We start from the raw sequence: 27429 nt of genomic DNA, 5'->3' as shown, positions 1-27429 counted from the left end.
CCATAACCATTTTTAGCTGATGTTGACGCCGGATTTCGTCATCAGTAGAATCGGCGCCAAGGAGAAAAGAAGTCGAAGAAGTACAGTTGGGAATCGGTCAAATGGTGCTATAATGCGGAATCGGCCGGCAGCTTTTGCTTCGCTTCAGGGTGAATGCGCCAGACTCCCAATCGGCAATCCTTTGCCGATAAGAAATCGGCCGATCAGGAAGATGGACTAGTTGGGCTTGTATGGGCTTGGAAAGATGGAAGGATAAGGTGGAGGTCAGCCCACGAAGCGTGGGGTAACTAGTTTAGCACGGGTTGTGCTTGTAGATATTTGTTTTCTGTTTGAATTAGAGATAGAGTTCTAGTCGGTTAAGAAGATTATTTGTACGGGGCTATAAATAGCTACCTTTGTAAATCTGTAAACACAACAATCAATCAATACAACAAGTTACTTTCTTCTTCGTACTTACTTTCGAGCAGGTGACTTCGCCATTACTTTTTCTTCTCACGAGTTCGTGCGGGTTGGCAGGGCTGCATCATCTTGATCTCTGGCCGATTCTGTAAGTTCCGCTTATCGAGTAATATCTAAGCTTTAACTTCCGGCGCATCGCTGTTGTTTCGTTTAGATTTATTCATCAGTTATCGATATCAACTAGATTAATAGGTTTTTACCTGTTTTCCTAGTTTTTATCACCAGTTATCCCGCTAGGAATCGGTAGTATCGGCTTTCATTACTTTCTGTTGTTAGATCCATTCGTTGCCGATTAGATCTTTTCCTGGTGCTGTTACTACAAGCTTTGTACCGGTTACTTTAGTATTTTTCTGTCTACAAGGCTACAGGGATCGTGCTGTCTTATAGCCGATTTCATTATCACAGTATATCGGCCGATTTGCCGATAAGCTCTCTCGATCGGAAACTTAGCCGATCGTAGTTTCTGAATTTGACACGTGTTCTTCCTTGCCAATCAACAGGTCAGATTGGCTGGCACGCCGCGCGAACCGCATCAGGGCATTCACCCGAACAGGAGCTAAGCAGATTCTCCCGGGTCGTGTGTCGGCCGCTGGGATTCGGTTGACCGATTTCTAACGCCAACACACTTTTGGCACGCCCGGTGGGACAAATACAACCGCCAACATGTCAAAAACTGCTGAAGTCTCCGAAGATAACGTCATCGAAGTGACGGAAGCACATCTAAAGGACGACCAAAAGGAAGATCTGAATAAGTATTTGGAACAAGTCCGGCAAACTTGCTTGAAATCCTTCAGTCGTTCCAGGAGCGGGGAAGCTATTAAAAAGACTCCTTTCCCTACTCCCCGCCAGATCACAATTTCTGAAGATTCGGATAAAATGTCCGATATGATTCAACAATCTCTTCATCACGCCTTCATCAATCAATCCCCGGTACTTTCAAACATGGTGCACAATGCTGTTGTCAACTCCTTCGCCGGAGGGATACCTCAAGGGTACAGGGGACCAACGTATTTTCAGCCGGTTCCACCAAATCAGGCTTATCAGGCTTCACAGCCGATCCAATCTTCTATCGGAGGATCCGGTGCTTCTGCGTCATCAACTTCTTTGGGATATGGCTCTATCCAACTGTCCTCTGCACCACTCCCTCCAGTCATCCCTTTACCCTGGGGGGCACCCTTAAACACGACCGGTTTGAATCAATCGGTCAGTCAAAGAAATCCTCCGTTCCAGATACCCTCCCAAACGGCCACTCGGCCGATCATACCACCATACCAGCCTATCGCTCCGGAGGTCAACAAGACGTCAGAGCTCATGCTATATGATGAAACAAGTGGTTCATACAAGCAGCCGTCCTTTACTACACCACCGGCTTATACTCAGATACCACCTTTTCATCAACCTCCTTTTATTCAGCCTCCGATTTATCAGCACGTGCCGATACCGCCGCCAACTATTCCCCAGCAACAACCAGATTGGTCGGCGCAAATTGCAGAGGTAATGCAAGAACAATTCGGCTTGAAGCCGAAGGTGCAAACTTATACCTATAGAACACCATACCCATCTACATATGACTTGTTGCCATTTCCCCATCGGTACAAAGTTCCTGATTTTACCAAATTTTCGGGGATGGATGACACTTCTACCGTAGAACATGTGAATAGATTCATCATCCAATGTGGGGAGGCAGCTACGCAAGATGCCCTGCGGGTGCGGTTGTTCTCGTCATCCTTGTCTGGATCGGCCTTCCAGTGGTTCACAACTTTGCCACCAAACTCAATTATCACATGGGCCGATCTAGAAAGGCAGTTCCACAAGTACTTCTATGCTGGGGTCCATGAAATGAAGCTGTCCGATTTGACTAGCCTCCGGCAAAGAAGTGATGAGCCGATACCCTCGTATATACAGAGGTTTCGGGAAATCAGGAACAAATGCTACTCCCTGGCTCTAACCAACGCACAGTTGGCCGATATAGCTTTCCAAGGCTTGCTGCCACACATTAAAGAAAAATATGCTTCACAAGAGTTCGAGAGCCTGAGCCAGATTGTCCACCGATTGTCCGGGCAGGAAGTGCGTCCGTTCGATCCAAGAAGGAATTTCCAGAAGAAAGTGGCATTCCTGGAAGAATTAGAGGACGAGGAAGATGCCGAAATCGGACTTGCAGAGTGGATTAAGGGAAAGAAGCCGATATCATGCCCATTCGGCAAGAAGGAGCCGGAAGCATTTGGTTTCGATACAACTAAAGCGGACAAAATCTTCGATCTTCTACTCCAGGAAGGGCAGATTAAACTCTCGCCTTACCATACAATACCCTCTGCCGAACAATTGAAGAAGATGAAGTATTGCAAGTGGCACAATGCCACATCACATGATACCAACGAGTGCAAAATCTTCAGGCAACAAATACAGTCGGCCATTGAGCAAGGCAGACTCAAATTTGAAGTGCCGACAAAACCGGCCAAACCAATGAAGATCGACCAGCACCCTTTTCCTACCAACATGGTTGACACGGGAAAGAATTCTCTACAAACAAAAGTGCTGACGTCCGAGTCGGCCAAAAAGAGTGGCGCTGTCGACCCCAGAAATCAAGTTACGTCTGAAGACGTCAAGGGAAAGCGACGAATGGAGGACGATGATGGTGAGTCAGAAGGACCACGTATTACTTCCCAGTTCTTGCTCCAAAAGTACCAACGCCAACATGAACGTTCGAGGTCCCGAGAGGAAGCGATGCGTCGGCACGAGGAGCACTGGAGATGCCCATTCTTCATCCATTGTTGGGAAAATAACCTCAGGCTACCATCGGCCGATACTTGCCCAGAGTGCAACGGTCCCTATCGAGGCAATCGGCCGTTCACCAGATCTCGCTCCAGAGACGGAAGGCCAGAACCGATCAGCAGGAATTGGCGCAACCCAGATGATCAGCGCCCTTCCATGCGTGATCGGCTGGGGGGCAGAAGTGACCGATATGATCGGTCAGAAGATAGAAGCCATAATAGGCAGGGGGGCAGGACCGATCGACACGATCAATCAAATAGCAAAGCCAGCGTTCACAGCCGGCTCGAAGACATGGCCGATGCTCGGGTAACGGACGAGAACCCGTTAGGACGCGAACCGGAATGGGAACGCGCCGGGAAAGAAGGGAGGCCAATAAACCCCAGATGGTGCCCCGACGGTTTAACCAAATCACAAAAACGGAGAATCCAACGCCTCCGCCAATGGGAACAGCAAGAAGAAGAGAGCGCGATGGACAAGAAGGAAGGGAGGCCTCGGGTGTGGCACCCCAAAAGAAACGACAAGGGAAACAATGAGTCGGCGGGTGATGAATCGGCAGCCGAGATCGGTATGGTTTTCATATTGCCGATGGAGTTCATGACCCCTGCCGATCAACAGGACGTATCGGCGATAGAGGAACAAACAGCACGGTTGGCTTTAGAACCAATGATGGCCTCGTTCGAAAAGCCCGAAGACGACGAACGACAACACATGAAGGCGTTGTTCCTTAAAAGGCATATTGACGGTCGCCCCCTCACTAGATTGATGGTCGACGGGGGAGCTGCCGTCAATATCATGCCGTATGCCGTACTCCGGAAGCTGGGAAAGAGCGACGACGACCTAACCAGGACGGACATGATGCTCAAGGACTTCGAAGGCAAGGTGTCAAACGCTCGCGGTGCCCTCTGCGTCGACCTCACCATCGGCAGTAAGACCCTTCCCACCACGTTTTTCGTCATTAATGGCAAAGGGTCCTATAATATGCTTCTTGGCCGAGACTGGATACACGCAAACTGCTGCATCCCGTCAACTATGCATCAATGCCTCGTACAATGGGTCTGCGATAACATCGAGGTGGTCAAAGCCGACTCCGCGTACAGCATCGCAGCAGCCGACGCACAGCAATGGAGCTGCGAAACCGTCAGATGCATATCAGGTAGGGTGTGGGAAACCGATTTCCTGAAGGTCACCGATTTTGGCCTACAGCCGATCCGAGCAGTCGGCTCCGAAGAAGCGCAATAGATGGATCAGTTCGCCCGAGAAGACGGGAAGCTGGGGCACGGGTTCATCATTAGCACCGAGATGATAGACTTAGGTGACGGGACCAAACCAAGGCTGACTTTTATTAGTGCAAATTTAGATCCAGAGTATAAGTGTAAATTGACAAATTTATTAAAAGAATTCAAGGATTGTTTTGCTTGGGAGTATCACGAGATGCCCGGATTAGATCGATCTATTGTTGAACATCGGCTACCCATAAAGCCAGGGTATCGGCCGTACCAACAACCCGCACGGCGATGCAATCCTAAAACTTTACCAGACATAAAAGCTGAAATAACTCGGCTAATTGAAGCAAAATTTATTCGGCAATGTCGTTATGCCGAGTGGATTTCTAATATCGTGCCAGTGTACAAGAAAAACGGGAAGCTGCACGTTTGCGTTGATTTCAGGAATCTTAATCAGGCCACACCGATGGATGGTTACCCCATGCCTACGGCCGATGTATTGATCGACGCTGCTGCGGGACACAAAATTATTAGCTTCATGGATGGAAACGCCGGATACAATCAAATACTTATGGCCGAAGAGGACATACCCAAAACGGCTTTCAGATGTCCAGGCCATCTTGGTTTGTTCGAGTGGGTGGTGATGACTTTCGGCTTGAAGAATGCTGGTGCTACATATCAGAGAGCCATGAACTACATTTTTCACAAACTCATTGGCCTCCTGGTGGAGATCTACATCGATGACGTTGTGGTCAAGTCCAAAAGCCACGAGGAACACCTAGCCGATTTGCGAAGGGTGCTAGAGTGTACCAAAAAGCATGGTCTTAAGATGAATCCCAACAAATGCGCTTTCGGCGTCTCCGCCGGACAGTTCTTAGGATTCATGGTGCACAAACGAGGTATAGAAGTCAATCAGAAGACCATAACGGCCATCAACAAAGTCGTCGCCCCACAGAACAAAACTGAGCTACAGTCTCTAATCGGCAAGGTAAACTTCATCAGAAGGTTTATATCTAATCTATCTGGACGGATTCAGGCGTTCACGCCACTTCTGAAGTTGAAGCCAGACCAGGAATTTATATGGGGAGAAGAACAGCGCAAGGTGTTAGAAGATATCAAGCGATACTTGGTCTCACCCCCAGTCTTAGTTCCCCCTCAAACTGGTAAGCCGTTCAAACTGTATTTATCAGCCGATGAAAAAGCTATTGGGTCGGCTCTAGTCCAAGAGTTTGAAGGCAAAGAGCGGGTCATTTATTACGTCAGTAGGAGACTCCTGGATGCCGAAACAAGATATCCTCCGGTGGAACGTTTGTGTTTGTGTCTTTACTTCTCGTGCACCAAACTCAGGCACTATCTACTGTCGGCAGAATGTATAGTCGTATGCAAGGATGATGTAGTGAAATACATGCTGTCACTGCCGATATTGAAAGGACGAATCGGTAAATGGATCTTAGCTTTGTCAGAATTTGACCTACGGTATGAATCGGCAAAAGCCGTCAAGGGTCAAGTCATGGCCGATTTCGTCGCCCAGCACTGTGGACCGGAGATCGCCCTCGTAGAACTAGCGCCTTGGCAATTATTTTTTGACGGGTCGTCATGCGGGGTCGGATCAGGAATCGGCATCGTCCTCATATCGCCTCGGGGGGCAAGCTATGAGTTTTCTCTGCCGATAGAGACCGCCGCCACCAACAATCAAGCGGAGTACAGAGCTGTGTTGAAAGGCTTACAATTGTTGAGAGAAGTCAAGGCCAATTCTGTTGAGATCTTCGGGGATTCTATGCTAATTGTGGATCAACTAACCGGAAGGGCTGAGTGCAAAGATGATATATTAAGAATCTATCACGAAGATTGCGTACAGCTTTTAAAAGAGTTCAAATCGGCAGTAATCGAGCATGTTCCAAGAGACCGCAATGAGGAAGCAAACAAACTCGCCCAGCACGCATCTGGGTATCGGCCGATTCCGGACGCCATGGCCTTAGAACTTGCAGCCGACGATTGGCGTAAAGAAATTGCCGATTACCTGAAGGATCCATCTAAAAAGGTGGAGCGACGAGTACGCTTTCACGCTACCAAGTACGTATTGCTCGAAGATGATCTGTTCTACCGAACGATCGACGGGGTTCTTCTTAAATGCCTTGGGACAGAAGAAGCCAAGACCCTAATGGGAGAAATCCATGAAGGGGTATGCGGAGCTCACCAATCGGCACATAAGATGAAGTGGATGATCAGAAACAACGGGTACTATTGGCCTACGATCCTCGAAGACTGTTTTAAATATTATAAAGGTTGTCAGGAATGTCAAAAGTTTGGAAACGTCCAACGTGCGCCCGCGTCGGCCATGAATCCCATCATCAAACCATGGCCGTTCAGAGGGTGGGGAATAGACCTTATCGGCCAAATTTATCCACCATCGAGCAAGGGGCACAAGTTTATTCTGGTGGCTACTGATTACTTCACCAAATGGGTGGAGGCAATCCCATTAAGGACTGTGACTTCGGCTATCATGGCCGATTTCGTAAGGGACCATATCGTCTACCGATTCGGTATCCCTCAAACTATAACAACCGATCAAGGAACAATGTTCACATCAGGGGAATTTGAGGAATTTACGACCGATATGGGCATCAAATTGTTAAATTCTTCTCCATATTACGCTCAAGCCAATGGTCAAGCAGAATCTTCCAACAAAGGAATAATCAAGTTGATCAAAAGGAAGATTGAAGAATACCCGAAGAAGTGGCACCTATGTTTGACCGAAGCCCTGTGGGCATACAGAATGGCCTGTCATGGGGCTACCAAGTTATCTCCCTATCAGTTGGTATACGGTCACGATGCAGTACTGCCATGGGAGTCGAGGGCAGGATCAAGGCGCATTTCACTTCAGGATTAGTTGTCAGCCAATGATTACTCATCTCTAATGAAGGAAGAACTTGATGATTTGGCCGGCCAACGACTAAGGGCTCTGATAAGTATCGAAGAGAATAAAAAGAGAGTGGCCAGGTGGTACGATAAAAAGGTCAAAGTCAAGCAGTTCTCCCCCGAAGACTTGGTATGGAAGTTGGTACTACCGATCGGGTCGAAAGATCCTAAATTCGGCAAGTGGTCTCCTACCTGGGAAGGGCCGTATAAAATCGGCAGATGCGCTCCAGGGAATGCCTATATCTTGGAAACAATAGAAGGAGAAGAATTCACTAGAGCTCTGAATGGGAGGTACTTAAAAAGATATTACCCAAGTATATGGGTCGGTGCCTAAGGAATCAACACGATCATACATGACCGATACGATTCGGTTTTGAGACACACATAAAGTCGACCGGAACGGCCGATTACATTCATTCGGTACGGACGACGGATTACATGGCCGACAAAACACTAAGTCGCCCTTAGAACAAAAATACAAAAAACAAACTAACTGTTCTTCTTCTGGGATGCCTTCCCATTCCGCTCCAGCTCAGTTTGAAGGCGCGCAGCCTCTGCCGCTGCAAGAATGACGGGTCGAGGAAGCAGGCGAGCCCTATCGGTGGAAGACCGTTGGCCGCCGTTCCTCTCCATGTAGTCCAGGATCGTGCGGGCCGCCGAGGTGACGTCATCTCCAGGAACGTTACGATGACGACCCCTTACGGTTGGAGATCGGCGAAGGCTTTCATTCACCACGGCATCCAAAACTGCACGAGCCTCTGCGGTAATGTGGTCTTGGAGCTCCTCTTGATGGGCCAGAATCAGAGCCTTGTCCTCCGGGGTCAAAGGGTCTTCGGAATGGATGCACTCGATGGCACGCACGAGCTCCGGACCAAGGCGTTGGAGCTGAAACAAAGAAGGAATAAGGTGACGCATTCATTTCCTAAGATCTAAGAGGAGAGGGCGGAGCGTCACCTGATTGACAGAAGAGGATGACGACGAGGCCATGACGAAGTAGTCGCGCCGATGAGAGGAAGAGGAAAGGCGAAATGGGAGCCAGATCGATGCTATTGGGAGGAGGCGCCGAGGTCGATATTTATGGGGGAAAATACGTGGAAATCTGATGAGGCCACGTCCCATCGGTAATAAGGAGGGCAGTAAATAGAAGGCATCGCGAAGGGTCGGTCAAAGAAGGCAGTAAATGTTCGTACAAAGCGGTCAGTGTTTTACAGATTACCCAAAAGGGTATCGATAGCCGTGATGGCCCGACGCCGAATCTGATCGGCAGAGTCAAGAACCCGTTGGTCTTCTTCTGCCGATCCAGGGACCTCCGATGCGTTGCGGTGGAGTCTCAGAGCCTCTTGAGTAAAACGCTGCCTCTCCCGTGTCAAATCGGCAATAGCAGAGGGTAAATCTTGAAGTCTGTTCTCTTCGGCGTTGATTGCCTTGGTCACTTGCTCCATCTCTTTAGCAAGTTCCGCCCTCCGTCGTTTGAGGCGATCTATTTCGCTAATGATCGCCGGGCGTGAATCTTCTAGGACATGGATACGCCGATTCGCTTCTTGAGCCTGACGCTTAAAGGCGTTTTCATCTTCACGAATCTTGGCCAGTTTCGCGCGATCGGCCATATGACGAAGGGCCCTAAAGACGGGAATCCTCATGGACTCAATAAAGGCCGCCGGTGCCAAGGCCTCTTCCGCTTCCTCTGGTACTCGTCCGCTGACGTCACTGAATAGCTGCCGAATCGGCGAAGCATCTTCTACCAATCGGCCGATGTCCCCTTGCAGGAGGGATCGGATGTTGGTAAGTTTAGCTCGGACGTCGTCAGGAACGGAGCTTAGAGCGACTTGACGGGACGCGACTTCCTCATCATCAGAAAGAGCAACCGCAAAGGAGAAAAGGCTGTTGTTGGGGGAGTCTTGTTCCTAAGAAGATAAGGAAAATGGGTGAATCGGCGTGGAATCAGAGCAAATCGGCTGGGTGAAAGCTGGTTATGAATTTACCATTTTAAAACGAATTTCTTCATACTGCGCTGGTAAAGCTGTTGTGTCTGGCTCAGTGGCCTGTGCCATGGGTTCATCTGATGAAGAGGACTCCACAATAATCGGCGCGGAGCTCGGGTCAACTCCCTGGGAAGAAATCGGTTGTCGGGAAGCGCTTGGTGAGCCGACGGCCTGCGTCAAAAATCGGTTAAGTACATTACACGGATACCGCTTGGTGTGCCGATGGCCTGCGTTAAAAATCGGTTAAGTACATTACGCGGATACCCGAAGGAAATCCGTAAGATAAGTACTATACCTCAATGGATGAGGGCAAGGGTGCGTTGGCGTCCGGTCGCGTTGTCGCCGATTGTGGTATTTCCGTAGCGGTGCTCTGGGAAATACAGAGTTAAGAAAAAGTTAATATTTAAATAACGATCGGAGATGGCAAAATTCGGACTTACCTGCATGGCTTCCAACAATAATGACGCGGCAGCCACTCCGGCTTGTATGACGGCTTGAGTATTAGCACTTTGTGTAGCCTGGGGTGGTGCAGTCAAGGTTTCTGCCGATACGAGCATAGGAGGGTCCACCGATTCCGTACGAGCCCGAACTTGGCGACTGGTTTTCTTGACGGCCTTCTTATGAACCTTCTTCGATCGGCCAGCAATCATGTCAACTGACGGAGCGTCGTAGCCGATAAGAGGATAAGTGGTGTACGGGTAGCTCTCCATTAGCCGACCGCTGCGGCTGTGCGTTGGAGGGGCTTGATTCTCGGCCTAAAGAAACAATGAAATCATTAGTGCTCAATTATGTTGAAAAGAACAAAATCGGTAATCAGAAATACCTCGGCGTTGGGATCAATGTTGGCCGGATCTAGAAGGTTGCAGTATGCCGATGCTGAGTTGCAGAATAAAAATTGCTTCCATTCGGCCCACCAAAGTTTGAACGGCTGGATGGCAAATGGATATAATAGCCAGTCATTCAAATTAATCGTACTGGAGTCTGGAATTCGGTCTCGCAGCCGACAATAATCCAGGCCAGTTGTAAGCGCTTCTCTGAACTTAATTCGGCCAGCAAAATACACCCGTATCGGCAATTGACCCATGCCGAATTGTCGTGCAGCAGTAGACGGGTTGTAGAATTCGTATGTAGGGGCATCTTTCCCCGAAAAGAAGTTGGCCAGTAAGAGTCCTGGTTTGATCAGTTCTTCATAAAGATTTTCATCAAACCGGCCAGAAGTTGAATCGAAGCAGAAGGGGAGCTCGAAAACTGGAATGTCTCGCTGGTATGGAAACCAGATAGTTGCGTCCTCGTTAAATCCATTATAAAAGCACCGAAAGTACTCGGCTACCTTTGTAGTGGAATACGCACAACCTGGAAAAGCTGACGCTGCTTCACCATAAGACATGCATTGGTGACGCTCGGTAGGGTCCTCCGCCGATTCGATATTGGGAAACATCATATGGTCCACTGGTTGCCGGGTGATTCTGTTCATATCAAGGTTCAACCATAGATTGACAAACCACCAAGGCCCACCTGGGTTGCCGATTGGTTCTCCCTTGGAAAGTTTTGTGCCGATTTGATGGAGCATATGGTACACGGCACCCAGAAGATGTTTCCCGAGAGGAATATGGCTTCCTCTAGACAGTGCTTCAGCTAAAGATTGGGTGTTGGTTGTTGGGCCGGCGGCTCTTCCACAGAAAAGGTGTTTTTCTAGCCACATCATCAGGAAAGCGGTGTGTTCCCTGTTCTCAACAGTACCGGTCTTCTTGTTACTACTGATAAAGCCCTTCCAGCCGCCGATTCCTCTTGTGTCCAGCCGATGCGACGGTACGGTCAGAAGTTGGAAAGGTTTGTCAGGGGAAGATATGTCCAGGCCGGTCAAGAGGACCACATCGGCCAGAGTGGGGGTCATAGGACCGTGTCCAAATAAGAACGCATTAAGTGCGTCAGACCAAAAATAGGAAGCCGCCATCACTAACGGCTCGTTCTTCTCCATTTGAGACAGGGAGAGGTTGATACATTGGCTGATTTTGAGCTCGTCCCACGAAACGCTCTTTGATGCAGCCACCCGTTGGTACCATTCTCTCCAACCTGGAGTTTCATTCGGCCAAGATCTAAAAGTGCTTGCCCATTGATCTAAGTTCATATCGGATCGTTTGAAAGGTATCCGGTCAGTTTCCAAATCTATAAGATCCGCTGGATCTGGATCTCCCATGGGACCAAGGCAAACAAGGCCAGGACTGCCCGTGAGATGAATAGTAATTCTATGTCTAACCGCCTAAAAAGGAAAAGGGGCATAGGAATGTAAGGAGTAGATCTAAGATAAATATGTTGCCGATAGGGGAAGGATTCGGTATTTACCTCCGGGATAAAGTTCTGGGTAATCGGCGTGGTCACCGACGCGGACGCAGATGATGGGGCCGTGATGGGGACCGCCATTGGGATTTCTGATGAAGCTCTTTCATCTGCAGACGAAGTGATGATCGTCGCTACCACCACCGGGGGCACTGTTCCTGGAGTATCGCGTGCGGGGAATTGCCGGAAGGAGTCGCCATCGAAGGGAAAGGGGAAGAAGTAACAGGAGCTGGAACTAACAAGACTTCGACGGCAAGGGAGAGTTGAAAAAAGAAGGATGCGCGCGCGTTGGAAAAAGAGACGTGAGCTTGAAGATGAGCTGTGGTGAAACGCTATTTATAGGGTGCCTGAAGAAGGGGTAAAGATGGAATTTTCACCGCGCCGGCGCGTCGAGTTTTTCGGGGTAGTGGCTGTCGTGGGCGCCCGTTTCAAAAAATTGCAATGATCAGCCGGGAGACCGCGAAACGGAAGGATATTTTCACTGCGGCCGTTTCGGTGTGAAGGTTATAAAGAATTTCGAAGTAAAAGACTGTGTTTTACTCCGAAACTGGGGGGCATGTGTTGACGCCGGATTTCGTCATCAGTAGAATCGGCGCCAAGGAGAAAAGAAGTCGAAGAAGTACAGTTGGGAATCGGTCAAATGGTGCTATAATGCGGAATCGGCCGGCAGCTTTTGCTTCGCTTCAGGGTGAATGCGCCAGACTCCCAATCGGCAATCCTTTGCCGATAAGAAATCGGCCGATCAGGAAGATGGACTAGTTGGGCTTGTATGGGCTTGGAAAGATGGAAGGATAAGGTGGAGGTCAGCCCACGAAGCGTGGGGTAACTAGTTTAGCACGGGTTGTGCTTGTAGATATTTGTTTTCTGTTTGAATTAGAGATAGAGTTCTAGTCGGTTAAGAAGATTATTTGTACGGGGCTATAAATAGCTACCTTTGTAAATCTGTAAACACAACAATCAATCAATACAACAAGTTACTTTCTTCTTCGTACTTACTTTCGAGCAGGCGACTTCGCCATTACTTTTTCTTCTCACGAGTTCGTGCGGGTTGGCAGGGCTGCATCATCTTGATCTCCGGCCGATTCTGTAAGTTCCGCTTATCGAGTAATATCTAAGCTTTAACTTCCGGCGCATCGCTGTTGTTTCATTTAGATTTATTCATCAGTTATCGATATCAACTAGATTAATAGGTTTTTACCTGTTTTCCTAGTTTTTATCACCAGTTATCCCGCTAGGAATCGGTAGTATCGGCTTTCATTACTTTCTGTTGTTAGATCCATTCGTTGCCGATTAGATCTTTTCCTGGTGCTGTTATTAAAAGCTTTGTACCGGTTACTTTAGTATTTTTCTGTCTACAAGGCTACAGGGATCGTGCTGTCTTATAGCCGATTTCATTATCACAGTATATCGGCCGATTTGCCGATAAGCTCTCTCGATCGGAAACTTAGCCGATCGTAGTTTCTGAATTTGACACGTGTTCTTCCTTGCCAATCAACAGGTCAGATTGGCTGGCACGCCGCGCGAACCGCACCAGGGCATTCACCCGAACAGGAGCTAAGCAGATTCTCCCGGGTCGTGTGTCGGCCGCTGGGATTCGGTTGACCGATTTCTAACGCCAACAGCTGAATATCAAAATTGATTGATTAATTTCCTTTTGCGTTGTAATATGATTGATTGATTAGTTTCCTACCACACAATTGATTAATTGATTAGGAAATTAATCAATGAATTGGTGATTTACTTCCAATCAATGAAGTAATATGCCGAATATTGGTTTCCATACGACATATAATTGGTGATTTACTTTCACTTACCTGGTTTATTACATAGACTTGTGTGAATAAAATTACATGATCTCTGAGCGTAAAGTTCCTTTTAAGTAGTACTTAAATTGTATGCAGCGAGATAAGAGGTATAGACTGATTGCTCCCACGATTATTGATCAACTACACGAGATCCTGCTTAATTAGCGAAGTTTCTTAGCATGCAGGATCAGGTGATGGTGGATAAATACTTGAACTTGTGAGCAGCAAGATATGAGATATAGACTGATTGCTGCCATGACTATTGGTCAATTATATGAATCATGTTTATAATTAGCAAAGTTTCATTGCATGCAAGATCACGGAGGCATTATGCATGTGTCAGAGTTACACATGCGATACCACGTCTAGTTATTCATAGATGGATCAACAATTATTCGAATATGCTTCGTCAATGAGGCCGTACAAAAGCTCAATTCTGGGCGAGAAAAATAATTATATTATTGATAGATAGATGGATCAACAAATATCCAAGTTCATCAACTGATGTTCATCTAGAAGTAATTTGCCATGCTGGGAAAATAAACAGTTACAGCTATGCTTGGCAACCCTTCCAATCAGTAGAAACAAATAATATTTCATCTAGATGTATTTCTCGACATATGTGTTCCTTATGGAGCAAACAGTGACTCTTACATCTTCTGGTATGTTATCTGCGCTCTCATTAAAATTGGATTTCAGGACTTCAATAAGAAGCCACTTCCTGAGGAGTCTTGAATCCTTTCAATGAGGAAAAAATGAAATTCGCTATCAGCACTCAGGAATTTAAGTAGAGATGGAGATTGATGGACAAGGACATGTCAATACTAACCACATTGAGCAAACCATGAATCCGTTCACCATCCCACATGTTCATGAGCTCAATTACTAAAAACCCAGTCAAGCAGCTGGGCAAGTTAAGAGAAACATTTAAATTTAAACATCTCTAAAAAATGATTTATTCATCTTATGAGGTAAAGTTGTATTGTTACCTATCAAATGTCTTGGGAACAAGGCACAGATATATATGGTTCCAATCGTAAATATCATCATTCCAAGAGGGATCTATTTCATCCATGGCACGATCATATGTTTTAGCAATCTTCTGTATTCTAGGAAGATAGTAGTAGGATGGATGATTATACGCAGGATTATGATGAACTGGAGGTCAATTATAGCTATCATTCTAGCATGTTTGTCCAATACAAACATGCTGAAATTTCCGCATGCATAGTAAGGCACCACAACCTACATTGGTAGATGTTAACATAAAATGTGTTCCATTCAACGTTAGCTGATACATAGGTTGAGTTCAACTTACCAGCCGACATTCAGAAAATGAAACTCCACTGCGAGGCCAATCATCAAAGAACTTTGCAAGCGACTTAGGATCATGCTTGAGACGAAGACGAGAATGGCGTCTGTAACCACAAATGTACTGCAGAGAGGTAGAATTATAAAACAAAACAATATCAAACAAATAATATGAGCATGCAAATCAAAAGTTTTATTAGAAGATAACTTATGGAAAATGTCAATTCCATAAAGTGACTCTTTGGTTCCCTCAGCACCATAGCCATATCACATGCAAGCATGCGCACTGCTAGGTTGAACACATCAACGTCCATAGATCTACTGACATCAAGTATGTCTTGGAGGTTTTTCAAACTTAAGCTTATAGGATAAGGATCTGAACTCGGAACCCATTCTTTTCTCTTAAAAGACAATGTTTGCATGACACGACATAGATCTATTATGGATATAGATATTGTAGAAATAGCTATAATTAATTGACACTTGTACAAATTAGGGATGAAGTCATTTATATACATGTGACTTACACTAAAGCATCTACATCTTTGATGGACAGGACATAGTTGCAAACTGCTATAGCTGTATCTTTGTACCTAATGCACATCAGCTGGGACAGCTGTGTTTTATTTTCAATGACAAATTCAATGGTGTCAAATGTATAGTCATCTGTGATGCCGTCGTCCGGTAATTCCTTTGTAGTGTTAAGTGTTGAATCACAGAGAGTGGCAGCGAGCTTCAATCTGAAGTTTCTCATGTCGCTCTACGCAGTAGTATATATCTTGTAATTTACTTTTACTGTAGTATAAATTATAGCTAGTATATATACAGCAAATTTTTCATAATATTTACCTTCGTAAAAGTGTCAGATAGCTTCTTACCCATCTAGTATTCCATAAAGTTTAATAGAAACAAACCACATGACACCCTACGTGCCAAAAATAGAGTACCAAAGTATAGATAAAAAATTTGAAACAATGCACATTTTTATTTTTATTTTTATGTTTTGAAAAACTATAACAACGTACCCATCAGTCTGCATCCTGTGATAGAATTGCTCAACAACAGGCCATAAAGAAACTTGTAGGTCAGGCCACTTGTGGTCTGTAATATCCCTAACTCCTAATGCTGCATCAATTTGTAACTTCAAGCCGTCCAACTATGATTTCAAAGAAATGATAAGATATCTTATAAATGCACTTTATTAAAGTGCCAATAGAATATAATACTTACAACATGACCTAGGTCATCACGGCTCATTGGTCCCAATGAGCCGAGGACATGTATTTCACATCTTTTGGGGTTAACCACGGCAAGGTACCAATGCATTTCTTCGATATTAATTGGAAGAAACACCTGATGCAATCAAATAGCTCGCATGACATGTCACATGTAAAAGTATACAAGTACCAAACGCACCTTCGAAAAAATGTACAGTAAAGAGTTACCAAGTCATGTGCCACGTATTTCATCACCCTTTCAACGATGGAGTCCTCTTTAATATTTGGTTTGATTTTTTCCTTGTTCTTACCATCACGTTGGAGAAGGCCAACAATCAAAGTATTCCCTAGGTAAATCGTTGATTTTGCCATGCATAGCAGATGTTTTTCAGCCCTGATTAGGTTTATGTAGGCGTTTATAACCTGCAATATAAATACATCTATTGTTTATAAGTATTGTATATTATATAGTAGATAAAAGTGTGCATCAAAGAAATTATACATGTATGAAGTACTCACGTATCCATTAACATAAGCATTACGTCTTAGAAGGCATTTGAAGGTTTCGAAATTAATGAAAATGTCATCCACCCTCACTACAACATGCTCTTCCCGGCAGCCACCAATTGATTTAATAATGGATTCATCTTCCTCGTCACATGTATAATCTATATTAGATGAAAAAGGAAACACAAGGAAACACGCAACAGTGACAACTGAGGTGAAATACAAAAGAAATTTTTATTTAAAATAGTCACGTAACAAGTACCTTGGGGTTGCACTTCCTTAAAGTGGACCTTCTTTGGTTTGTTATGACGGGATACTTTAAGATCTTCCAATTCCAGGTCAACAGCATTCTCCAACGCATCAACTCTATTAATGAGGTCCAGAAGGTTATTACCATCTTCAGACTCCAGCACATCATCTTCAGCTTTGATCTCTTGGTTGGTAGCGATGGCATCTGATGCATCCACGCGTGTGGTGATCTCTAGATTTTCACGGGTAACAATGTCCTTCGCATCAACTGTGTCGTCTTCGTAGGGCACCACATCGTCATCTAATGTCTCAATCTCTCCCAGCAACATGGCAAACAAAATCACATCCATCATAAAGTATAGCAACCACTGAACAATCACATTATCACATTAAAGACTAAAACTAAAATGGCATTGTACCTGGCTTTGGATGATAGTGGATCATGGGACCATGTCGAGTATAGTTTCATGTTTTTCTTCATCGGCAACAATGTAATTATCACCTAGTGAGACAAGGTCGAGAGTGTTTTCTTGCTTTTCTTCATCAGGAACAATGCCAACACTTTGAGTCACCACCCTACAGGCAAGAAACAGTGCTAGCATGTGATGTCATCGTCTCTACCAGCATCCATGGGAGTAGAAATCGAGATGAAATACGTATAAAATCTACCGAGTAATCACAATAGCATATAAGTATAGATATAGATGATATATATACATACCAGGCATTGGGTGATAGTAGACCCATCTAACTTGACACGTCAATGGTGGTTTCTTCCGGATGCCCATTGCCAAGCCCTCCTTCACCTAACCCCGTGTCCTGCTCGGAAGGAACACCGATATCATCTGATGCAGCAACGTATCCCTGCATTATATTATAATAGCGAAAATCAGGAAATCCTATAACATAAAGAAAATCACAATCACAAGAAGTTTTCATCATCAACTTAAAGTGATAGAATTGTGTGACATTTGGAGAGTAAAGGAACATGAACCTCCATTTGTGAGATGCACTAATAGGAGACGTCAAAGAGCAAACTGCAAGTACACATCTGGGTAGCCTACGTGAGGAAAAAGAGAGAATAGTTGCAAAGTGGTACGTGGAGGGAATATATAGGCAAGTCGTGTTTGCTTTATAGAAGGAAAGGAATAACAAAATTGGATATACTGGAGGTCAGGCGGAGCGATTATAACAGAGATAAATTACCATGCACGAATTAAAAACTATACAAGGAAATGTGAAGTATAGAAAATTGATAAACATAATCAGGGGGAAAAATCATGGGGGTAGAAGAGAATAATCGTCAATACCTATCATTGAAACTTTGCCATATATCAGGACTGGATGCCACATTCTTTGCCATAAACCAAGGATGCGCACCTCAAATTAGGAAAGGATGATTGAATCTCCCACCCGACAAATCAGCCCCATGTTTCCTTTTTTTTTCAAGGTGCGTACACACATTTATTTGAGTACTTGTCAGCGTTATCTGCTTGTGTATTCTCCTAGTTCTCCTAGCCCAAAGAAACCAACGCAAAAGCTTCTCCGCCATCTCTACCTTTGCAGCACCTTCGAGAACTCTATCATGCCGTCCTCCCTCGTGCTTGCAGTGCCAACTGTGCAATGGTGCGAAACTGCCTACCGAGACATGGGGCAAGATCATCAGGCGCATTGATGTGTTGTGATGAGGACATCGCCCTGCTAGACGCACACGAGTCATGGTCTTCCCCAAGTCACAAGTCGTCACCAACTCGATCGTTGCGTTCGGTTTGGATTCAGCTGACACCCCTGCACGGTTTCAACCATATCTCCCTCATACGACATCGAAATAAGGCGTTCTTTGATGCGTTGGAAAGGGGATGATGACGCCGTTCTTTTGGTTCTAGTCCTAGCTCCAGAAGGTTCATGGAACATTTTATGTGACTATGACAAGGTGCTGCATCACCTGTTTGGCCAACTTGGCCTTGTATCGTGTCGGGCCTTAAGCCCATGTTGTGGGCGCCTCCCCCCTGGTCGCCCCCAACTCTAGGATGCCCCTTTGGGTATAAAACTCAGTAGCCTCTGCCTTTAGAATGTGGGTTTTGTTTAGTTCTAGTTTTCCTTTGAGAAACTGAGATTGATTCATTGTAACTGTGATGCCAAATCCGTTTACAGTGATCTAGGGCCCATGTTCTTGTTCTCCTCACCCTGTGACGACTAGTCCGTTCGAATCAAGAGCTTGAACCCCATATTGATGTTTGCTTCATCCATATGTGCAATTTCAGATTGCGTGTTTACTGTTCTCTTGCTTGTGTTCTTCGATTCACTTGTAGGGAAAGCCTTTTCAGCGAGGTCAATCAAGTTGTGCTTGATTGATAACCAACGGAGCAATGGTGTAGCGGTTGCAGGGTTTGAATCGTGTTTGATTTGAAGCCGGATCATCAACATCGAGTCTCCATCAAATCGAGTTTATCTATACCTATCGGGCTAGTGCTACATCAAGTGGTATCAGGATTCCAGGTTGGTCGTGAGGTATACTATTGTCTTTCCCCTTTAGATTCAGTTTGTGTTCATCACCAATAGTCCACAAAAAAAAGCCCAAAAATATTTACACTTTCCGCTGTCCTATCACCTTTTTAGCCTTTGCAATTTTCATTTCAGATTCGCTTTGTTGAGCTCATGTCCGTGGTCGAGTCTTGTTGCTGATTTAGGTTGTGATTCGTGGTCATAGTGCAATCGCGCCATTGCTGTTTGTCTATTTCCACTGCTATCCCACCCACCATTACCCAAACAACGAGTCAAGCCACCACATTACTTGACTTGCCCCGCTAGCCGCCTTGTGTGAACTCTCACCGCACAAACCCTAGATAGGTTGCAAGCCATATTGTGTTGCCTTTGCATCGCAGCCCTTCTTGTTTCATCTGGCGAATACCTATTGCTGCATACCAGGGAAGTTTTGCCATTGGATTTGTTGCTGAGAAGCTTTGCTCAGCCGTGATCGGTGTTGCAAGGATAGGGAAGCTTTGCCCTAGCTGCCGCCGTCTTACCAGCCGAGTTGTGCCTTCCGAAAACCCGGCGACCTTCCTTGAAACAGACATAACTTTTTGCTCGGAACTCCGATTGAGGTGAATTTTTTTTCAAATTTTTAGAATGAAATTTTACACATACAATTCAACACCTTTGGCATTTTTGCGATTCTCATAAGTCCAAAAAAATATCAGGAAGTGGGAGTTTTCAAGCTCCTAAGTTGTTGCACAGTTTTCAGCAAACCTGCTTGTTTTTCTGTAGACAACATCACACCTCTGTTTAAGGTGAAACTTTTTGTGGTTCCATCTTGTGTGATCCCTGTTCAAAGTAAAATATAACAAAAATATTTGGAAAAAATAAAAAAGTGGTTTCCTACTAGTCCTGGAGGGACAATCAGGGAAAAGAATAAAAACAATTGCCTGAGTTGCTCTTTGCCTGTTCTGTGAGTTCTATCCATTGTCCTTTGTTTCAACCTATTGTGATGCGCCTAGAACACGACTTAGCCAACAATTGTGACTTGTACTTTGGATACTTATTGAACTTTGCTAATCTGATTCTTTGATGCGTTGGAAAGGGGACAATGAAGCCGTTCTTTTGGTTCTAGTTCTAGCTCCAGAAGGTTCATGAATAATTCTGTGTGACTATGACAAGGTGCTGCGTCACCTGTTTGGGCCAACTTGGCCTTGTATCGTGTCGGGCCTTAAGCCCATGTTGTGGGCACCCCCCCTGGTCGCCCCCAACCCTAGGACACCTCTTTGGGTATAAAACTCAGAAGCCACTGCCTTTAGAATGTGGGTTTTGTTTAGTTCTAGTTTTTCATCGAGAAATTGAGATTGATTCATTGTAACTGTGATGCCAAATCCGTTTACAGTGATCCAGGGCCCCTGTTCTTGTTCTCCTGGCCTGTGATGACTAGACCGTTCAAATCAAGAGCCTAAACCTAATATTGATCTTTGCTTCATCCATATTTGCAATTTCAGATTGCGTGTTTACCGTTCTCTTGCTTGTGTTCTTCAATTCGCTTGTAGGGAAAGCCTTTTCAGCGAGGTCAATCAAGTTGTGCTTGGTTGATAACCAATGAAGTAGTGGTGTAGAGATTGCATGGTTTGAATCGTGTTTGTTTTTAAGCCGGATCGTCAATGTTGAGTCTCCATCAAATCGAGTTTATCTATACCTATCGGAAGATCAGGCCAGTGCTACATCATGTTGGATGTCATCAGCTTCTCTTTGACCTGCAAGTCACTGGAGTCGGTTTGCAAGACCCTCAGAGCTACTATTTTGAAGTCAGGGAGGGCAATACTAGTCACATATCAACCAGATCAAGATGGCTGGGGGATTGAGGATGACCTGAAAATAGGCAAGTTTGGTTTACACGATGTCTCCAATGCATTGTCCTTTTGCTGTGTGAATGAGGTTGCAACGTAGGATCTGGTTAGGTGGCAAGGGTGATTGACTAGTTACTACAAATACAAGCCTCGACTTGGAGCTCCTAAACCAAATAACCAAAACTAAGGTTACACTACCATCCTTTGGTAATAATCTGTCTGGTATAGAACTACCATCATATAGGGAACTTAGTGTAATATTTCCTCCATTTGCACGTGATGTCTGGTGCATCGTCCTTTCCCGGACGCCATCCCACAAGGATGGCTATGAGGCCATCGCACTTTTCTCTGATGGATTATTGACATACACAACACAAGGTGAACATGTTTGGAGGGTGTTGAAGAATCCAACTGACCATGATGACAACGCCTACAATCATTATCCAGAGGTTTTCTTTGATATCATAGTTTACCATGGATGGGTGATTGTTGTTGAAGAGGATGGTGACATATTTGCATGGGACATGAGAGGTTCTGGTATAGATGGCATCAGTGTAATATCTCCGCTGCCTTCTCCCTAGTGAGCGACGCCATCTCTCCCTCCCCATTTCCCATCTTCGCGTTCTTGTTCTTGTAGATCTTGCAAGGCGAATTTGGTGGTGGCTACTGACCGTCAGGCGGCGATTGGTAGATCTTGCAGGGAGATTGGTGATTAGTGTGGCGGTAATGCAACTCTATCTCACGTAGATCTTGCAGTGGGCGTCAGTTATACGGCAGCCAGCAATTTTGATGTCTAGTCCTTTTGACTTGCTGCGCCCTTTCAGCTCGAATATGTTTAGAATCTCATCCTCCCCCGAAACCTAGGTTTCAGCTGTCCCAGGTGCCTTCTCTACAATGGCCCTTCCCATTTCCTCGAGGAGATGATAGATAACTTTGTGCAGCAAAACCTAAATATTAAACATTAACAAGTCATATGACTGTAGCTAGGACGGCAGGACCCAAAAAGTTCAGTTTTGTTTTCATTCATGTGCCTAGTCTAGCTGTTTGGCTAAAATTAAATTGCAGGGTAGTCTGAAATTAAAGCCTCTTTCAGTCCTGTAATTTGACTATAGCAGTGCTGATCAGGCCATATGACTGATAGCTAGATCAGATCTATTCAATCCAGTTTTGATGGGAAATTGCAGTGTGCAACCTTTCCCTGTTCATTCTGTTGAGTTTCTTGGATGGATGGTGATAAACATGTGACGGCAAGAAGCATTACCTCAACTTACAGTTTCTGTAGCAAAAATATTATTTTAGCATTCATGTTTAAGTGCATTCTTTGCCTTAAACTGTTCTGAAAAAAATCTTTATATGTTTTATACTGGGTAGTGGATATGCCAGCTTCATGCTTTCCAATTTTCTATATATGTGTCATGAAAATTCAGTGTTTTCTATTATCAGAACAGTCTGCTTCAGTTTCTGTTTCTGTTCTTCTTTGCCGCCGCTGTCTTTTTTTTTTAGAACTACCGTTGATGTCCTAGGCAAGGCCAAATACAACCGTTCTAGACTTCTAGTCATCTACTAGGCATGGGTGCATGCATGACCACAGACCAGACAAGTATGCTATCGCTCTGTAGCCTTCTAGCCATCTGAGCATGGCCACAACATCCTATATGAGTTTCTTTGCTATCAGGTAATTGATGCGTTTGAATAGTTGGTAGTAGGCTTCTGCAGGTTCAGTATAACTGAGTATAGTGTCTTAAAAAAACTTCTCGGAACAATATGCTTGCTTTGTCAATCAAATTGCTCTTGAAGCAAAGATTATAGTCAATTATTGCAGCCTTGTGCTATTTTGTCAGGTGCTTTCCCTTTATACATAACAATGACATGCCAAACTGACATCCACTTTGCTGCTTAGGGAATGTTTAGTGCAGCAAACACCTCACCTGTCATTTATATTTGTGCTGACTTCTGTGTGATGTGCTGACTTGTAGATCCCACCAGCACCATTAAGAGTTGGGGAAGGTGAACCACCCCTTTTTGGATCCGGTACCAACTCCAGCAGGTATAGAATTCTATCTATGTTTAAGTCTTTTATTTTTTTCTATTTAACCTGTTTAGCCTTCCATTTTATCTATTTAGCTTCTATTTGACTATAAATTTATATGCTTTAGTTCTACAATGAATATCTCATTGAGAGATCATATTAGAAAGAGGAGGGAGGAAGAAGATGATGATATGATGATGTATCTATTCCCTGCCTTATATCTGATGGGTTCTGCTAGAGAAGGGGGTAAAGAAGAAACGTCATACATCATAAGAAACAGGAGAGGTTAAGGTTTGTCGACTCCTTGAGGGACATATCAAGAACTGTCAAGTTACATTTAGGATGGAACCCCACATCTTCAAAGAGTTGGCAACTTATCTTAGAAGGAAAAGGCTCGTTGTTGATACAAGGATTACGAAGGAGGAGAAGTTGGGTTTCTTCCTATACATGTTAAGTCGCAAAGCCTCATATGAGGATCTTGTAGTGACCTTTGGGCATAGCAATGACACCTTCCATCGTCACATCAACCATTTCTTCAAGAAGGTCATTCCCACACTTTCTCGTCGTTTCCTCCAGTCCCCCATCCTAATCAAGTGCATTCGAAAATCCAAGATAATCCTAGATTCTATCCATTCTTCAAGAATTATCTTGGTGCCATTGATGGAACTCATATCCCCATTTCCATATCCCCTGAGAAGCATTCTCCTTTTAGGAATAGGAAGGGCACACTAAGCATTAATGTGATGGTGGCATGTGATTTCGATCTCAACATCACTTTTATTTCTAGTGGATGGGAGGGATCAGCTACAGATTCCAGAGTGCTAAGATCGGCTATGAGCAAGGGCTTCCAGGTACCTCTAGGCAAATTCTATCTGGTTGATGGAGGGTATGCAAATACTCCATCTTTCCTCGCTCCATATCGAGGGGTTCGATACCATTTGAAAGAATTTGGAGCTGGACATCGAAGACCACAAAACTCAAAGGAGCTCTTCAACCATCGCCACGCACTACTAAGGAACCATGTCGAAATGACTTTGGGAGTGCTTAAGAAGCGCTTCCCCATTCTCAAAGTTGCCACCTTCCATACATTGAAAAATCAAGTGAAAATACCAATAGCTGCAGCCATCTTCCACGATCTAATCCGATTACTTCATGGAGATGAGGAATGGTTGGATCATAAGCCGGATAATATCGACCCAACACACTTTGTTTCTCTACCAAATGGCGATCAAATCAATGACTCAGGCACTGCACAAGGCAATGCTTTGAGAGATGCCATCACCCAAGAAATGTGGGTTCAGTACCAGCAACATGTAAATTAGTCTTCATGAATTAATAAGCTTGTATCATGAATAAATTGATGAATAAGTTAATAAGCTTGTATCATGCATTAGTTGATGGATAAGTTTTTTCTTTGAAAAGCGATGGTTGGAAAAGGCTCCCCAAAGCTCAATGTGATTTCAAGTGGGTCACCAAAGTTGAGTAGGTTCCTGCCTACAAAAAGTGCTACAAAAAAGAAGCCTTCTCCTAAATGCAGTGGGGCAAAGAGGAGTGGAGGTTCACCATGAGGTACAGTGTTTAATGTTTATTCATGCTTTCTTGTTAATTTTGTATGATTGATGCTATGAAATTTTTATTACTAATGCTTGACCATTGTTTACGTAGGAAAACAAAGAGCAGACTAGAACCCAACTCTTGAGAAATCACTTGTTGAAATTCTGCATGAGTATAAAGATAGTGGCTATAGAAGTGACAACGGTTGGAACACTGAAGGGTGGAACAAGATGGTGAAGAAGTTCCATCTGAGAAACAAGTCTGTCTCATACACAAAGGCACAAATTCAAGATAAAGAATGTCAGCTTAAGACAGACTACAAGATGCTCAAAGCAGCAAGAATGCAAAGTGGATCAAAATGGAATGAACAAAGAAATATGGTTGAAGGATCAGCAGCAATGTGGGAGAACCTCATGGTGGTAAGTTAATTTCTTGAATTAATTCTATGGATAACCTCATAGTGATAACTTTGTATTTGATCAATATGTTTTCAAATATGCAGACTTTCCCGAAAATCAAGAAGTTTTAAAACAACAAGGCAAGCTTTCCGCTCTTTGATGCTTTGGGAGAACTCTATGATGGTAAGTTTTGTATAGTAAGCTTTTTCCCAATCAAATCTCTATGACATAAAATAGGTGCTTGTCTTATTTCTTTGAATGCATTGTGCCAAATGTAGGTCATCTGGCTGAAGGGACATACAATTTCACTTCTATTGAGTCACAACGTGTGGAAGAGCCCCTTCACCAAATTGATGATGTAGAGGAAGAAGCTGAGGAAGAAGCCCTACAGGAAATTGAGATACGTGATGAAGAGGATGAAGAAAAGGATGTAAGAGATGAAGAGGAGGCAAGAAGTGGAGAACGAAGAATGGCAGCATCAAGAAAGAAACCAGAAGAGGAAGGACAAAGGTCTAGAAAGAGTGCAAAAATTGAAGCCATGATGGAGAGATTCCTGGAAATGAGGACAAAGCAAGTAGAAGATGAAGCTAAACAGCTAGCAAGAGAAAATGAGGCAAGAGATGAGGAAGCTGCTAAAGGTGATGAATACTCCATCAAAAGGTGCATATCGATCATTAACACAATGGAAGTGACCAAACAGGAAAAGGCCAAAGCTTATGCAATCTTCACCAAGAGCAAAGAAAATAGAGAGACTTTCATTTGTGCTAGTGAAGAAGATGAAGAATCCACTTTGATTTGGCTTAGGAATGAGATGGCCTAGCAGGTGAGATGAGATAAGCACATGCCTTCAGTTTGTTCATATGCCATTATTTGTTCAAAATTAATTTGCTCAAGACTGATATCAGTAACCTACTCTGGTCTACAGCCATGCTACCTACCTATCTATGTCGAATATTGCCATATATACATGTATCCAGAAATATCAATACTAGTTGCTTATTGTATGCGTCACACTTTGCACCTTTAAAGTTTGGAACTCATATGTGTAACTGGTAATCTACTATGTTTCATGAGACACAGCAGCAACATCTTTTTTGTGTGCCTACATAGTTTGTGATATGAGTCAAATCATTGTTCCTTTTTTTCCTTTTGCACAACAATATGCTATTAGGAAACATTTTCATATTCTGCTATATCTGGATGAACAAGTTCGCAATGGTTGTTATGTTGACCTTCAATAATCAAGTTAGTTTATTCTCTCTAACCAACTATTACTGGTATTTGTAGGGATGGAAATTTTTCCAAAAAGGAGATGTCTCAAGTTTGGTGAGCTCGAGTGCATGGGTACAGAAGCTCAGACACGGCAGGGAATAATCTGAATTCGAAAGCTCTCGTTGATCAAATGGAATCTCTAAAATCTGGCTTCAGCTGAAGTGCTCTGTACTCTCTAGCATGTGTTCTTTAGTAACAATTATAGTCTGCAGTAGTATGGGAAATTTTCTCTTTTTCCTTTTCAACATACTATATGATGATCCTTGATCATTGCTCATGTTCAATATTTATTTAAATTTTTGAATTGAAATCATTGCGTTGGTGAATCTGTGATTTTGTTGAATATTAAACTGAAATATTTAAGTACCATAATCAGGTAGTCTTGTTCTGGTACTCTTTAAATATTGAATATACGATTGGAATGGTTCCTGTCCAGCCGAACATAGCTTTTTATGGTCTCGAATGGTTCCTGGGCAGGATTTCAAACAGGTCAGGATTGAGTGAAGGAAGGGGATCCACTTGATCCTGGTCAGGAACGGTTCCTGGCCGGAACCAATCCAAAGGAAACGAACGAGGCCTAAAGTAACATCTTCTCAGCTGATAAAATCAACCAGCTTTCCAGGAGCCGATTAGTGCTAGCGACGCATGCAAAAATTGTTTCATGCTCCAATTCAGCATCCCACTAGGCCTGCCAAAAGGGTGTTGACACAAAAATCAGGCGGTGACTAACACACGAAAGGTCTGGGAGATTTGCTTCACTCTGGTGCAGGTCCTGTAGATCGGCGCGTGTGGTGTGCACGGGCGTGCCAGTCAGTTTGACCATTCAACTGACAAGGAGAAAATGATCCTTCCGAAGTTTGAGGCAACCGGCCGATCAGGCCGATATGATCCTGGCACCAACGGTGATGATGACGTAGCAAAATAAAGCATGGTGGATAAATGTATCGGCTATGAAGCCGATTCCAGTATCTTGATGAGCATGGGTGTCTCATCGGCTATCCAAGCTTATGCACCACAATTTAGCAAAAACCATTGACTAGAAAGCCGATAGGAAATAGAGTGCC

General features: G+C 44.3%; 1 pseudogene; it reads left to right on the top strand.

The window, feature by feature from the left end:
- The first annotated feature begins 24565 nt into the window (after nt 1-24565).
- Nucleotides 24566-25156, top strand: LOC101773191 (annotated as a pseudogene).
- Nucleotides 25157-27429: the final 2273 nt, after the last annotated feature.

The sequence above is a fragment of the Setaria italica genome, chromosome VII (assembly GCF_000263155.2).
Source record: "Setaria italica strain Yugu1 chromosome VII, Setaria_italica_v2.0, whole genome shotgun sequence".
In the NCBI taxonomy this organism is placed as follows: Eukaryota; Viridiplantae; Streptophyta; class Magnoliopsida; order Poales; family Poaceae; genus Setaria; species Setaria italica.
The sequence above is the reverse complement of the archived record's forward strand: the minus strand, read 5'-3'. Positions and strand labels throughout refer to the sequence as shown.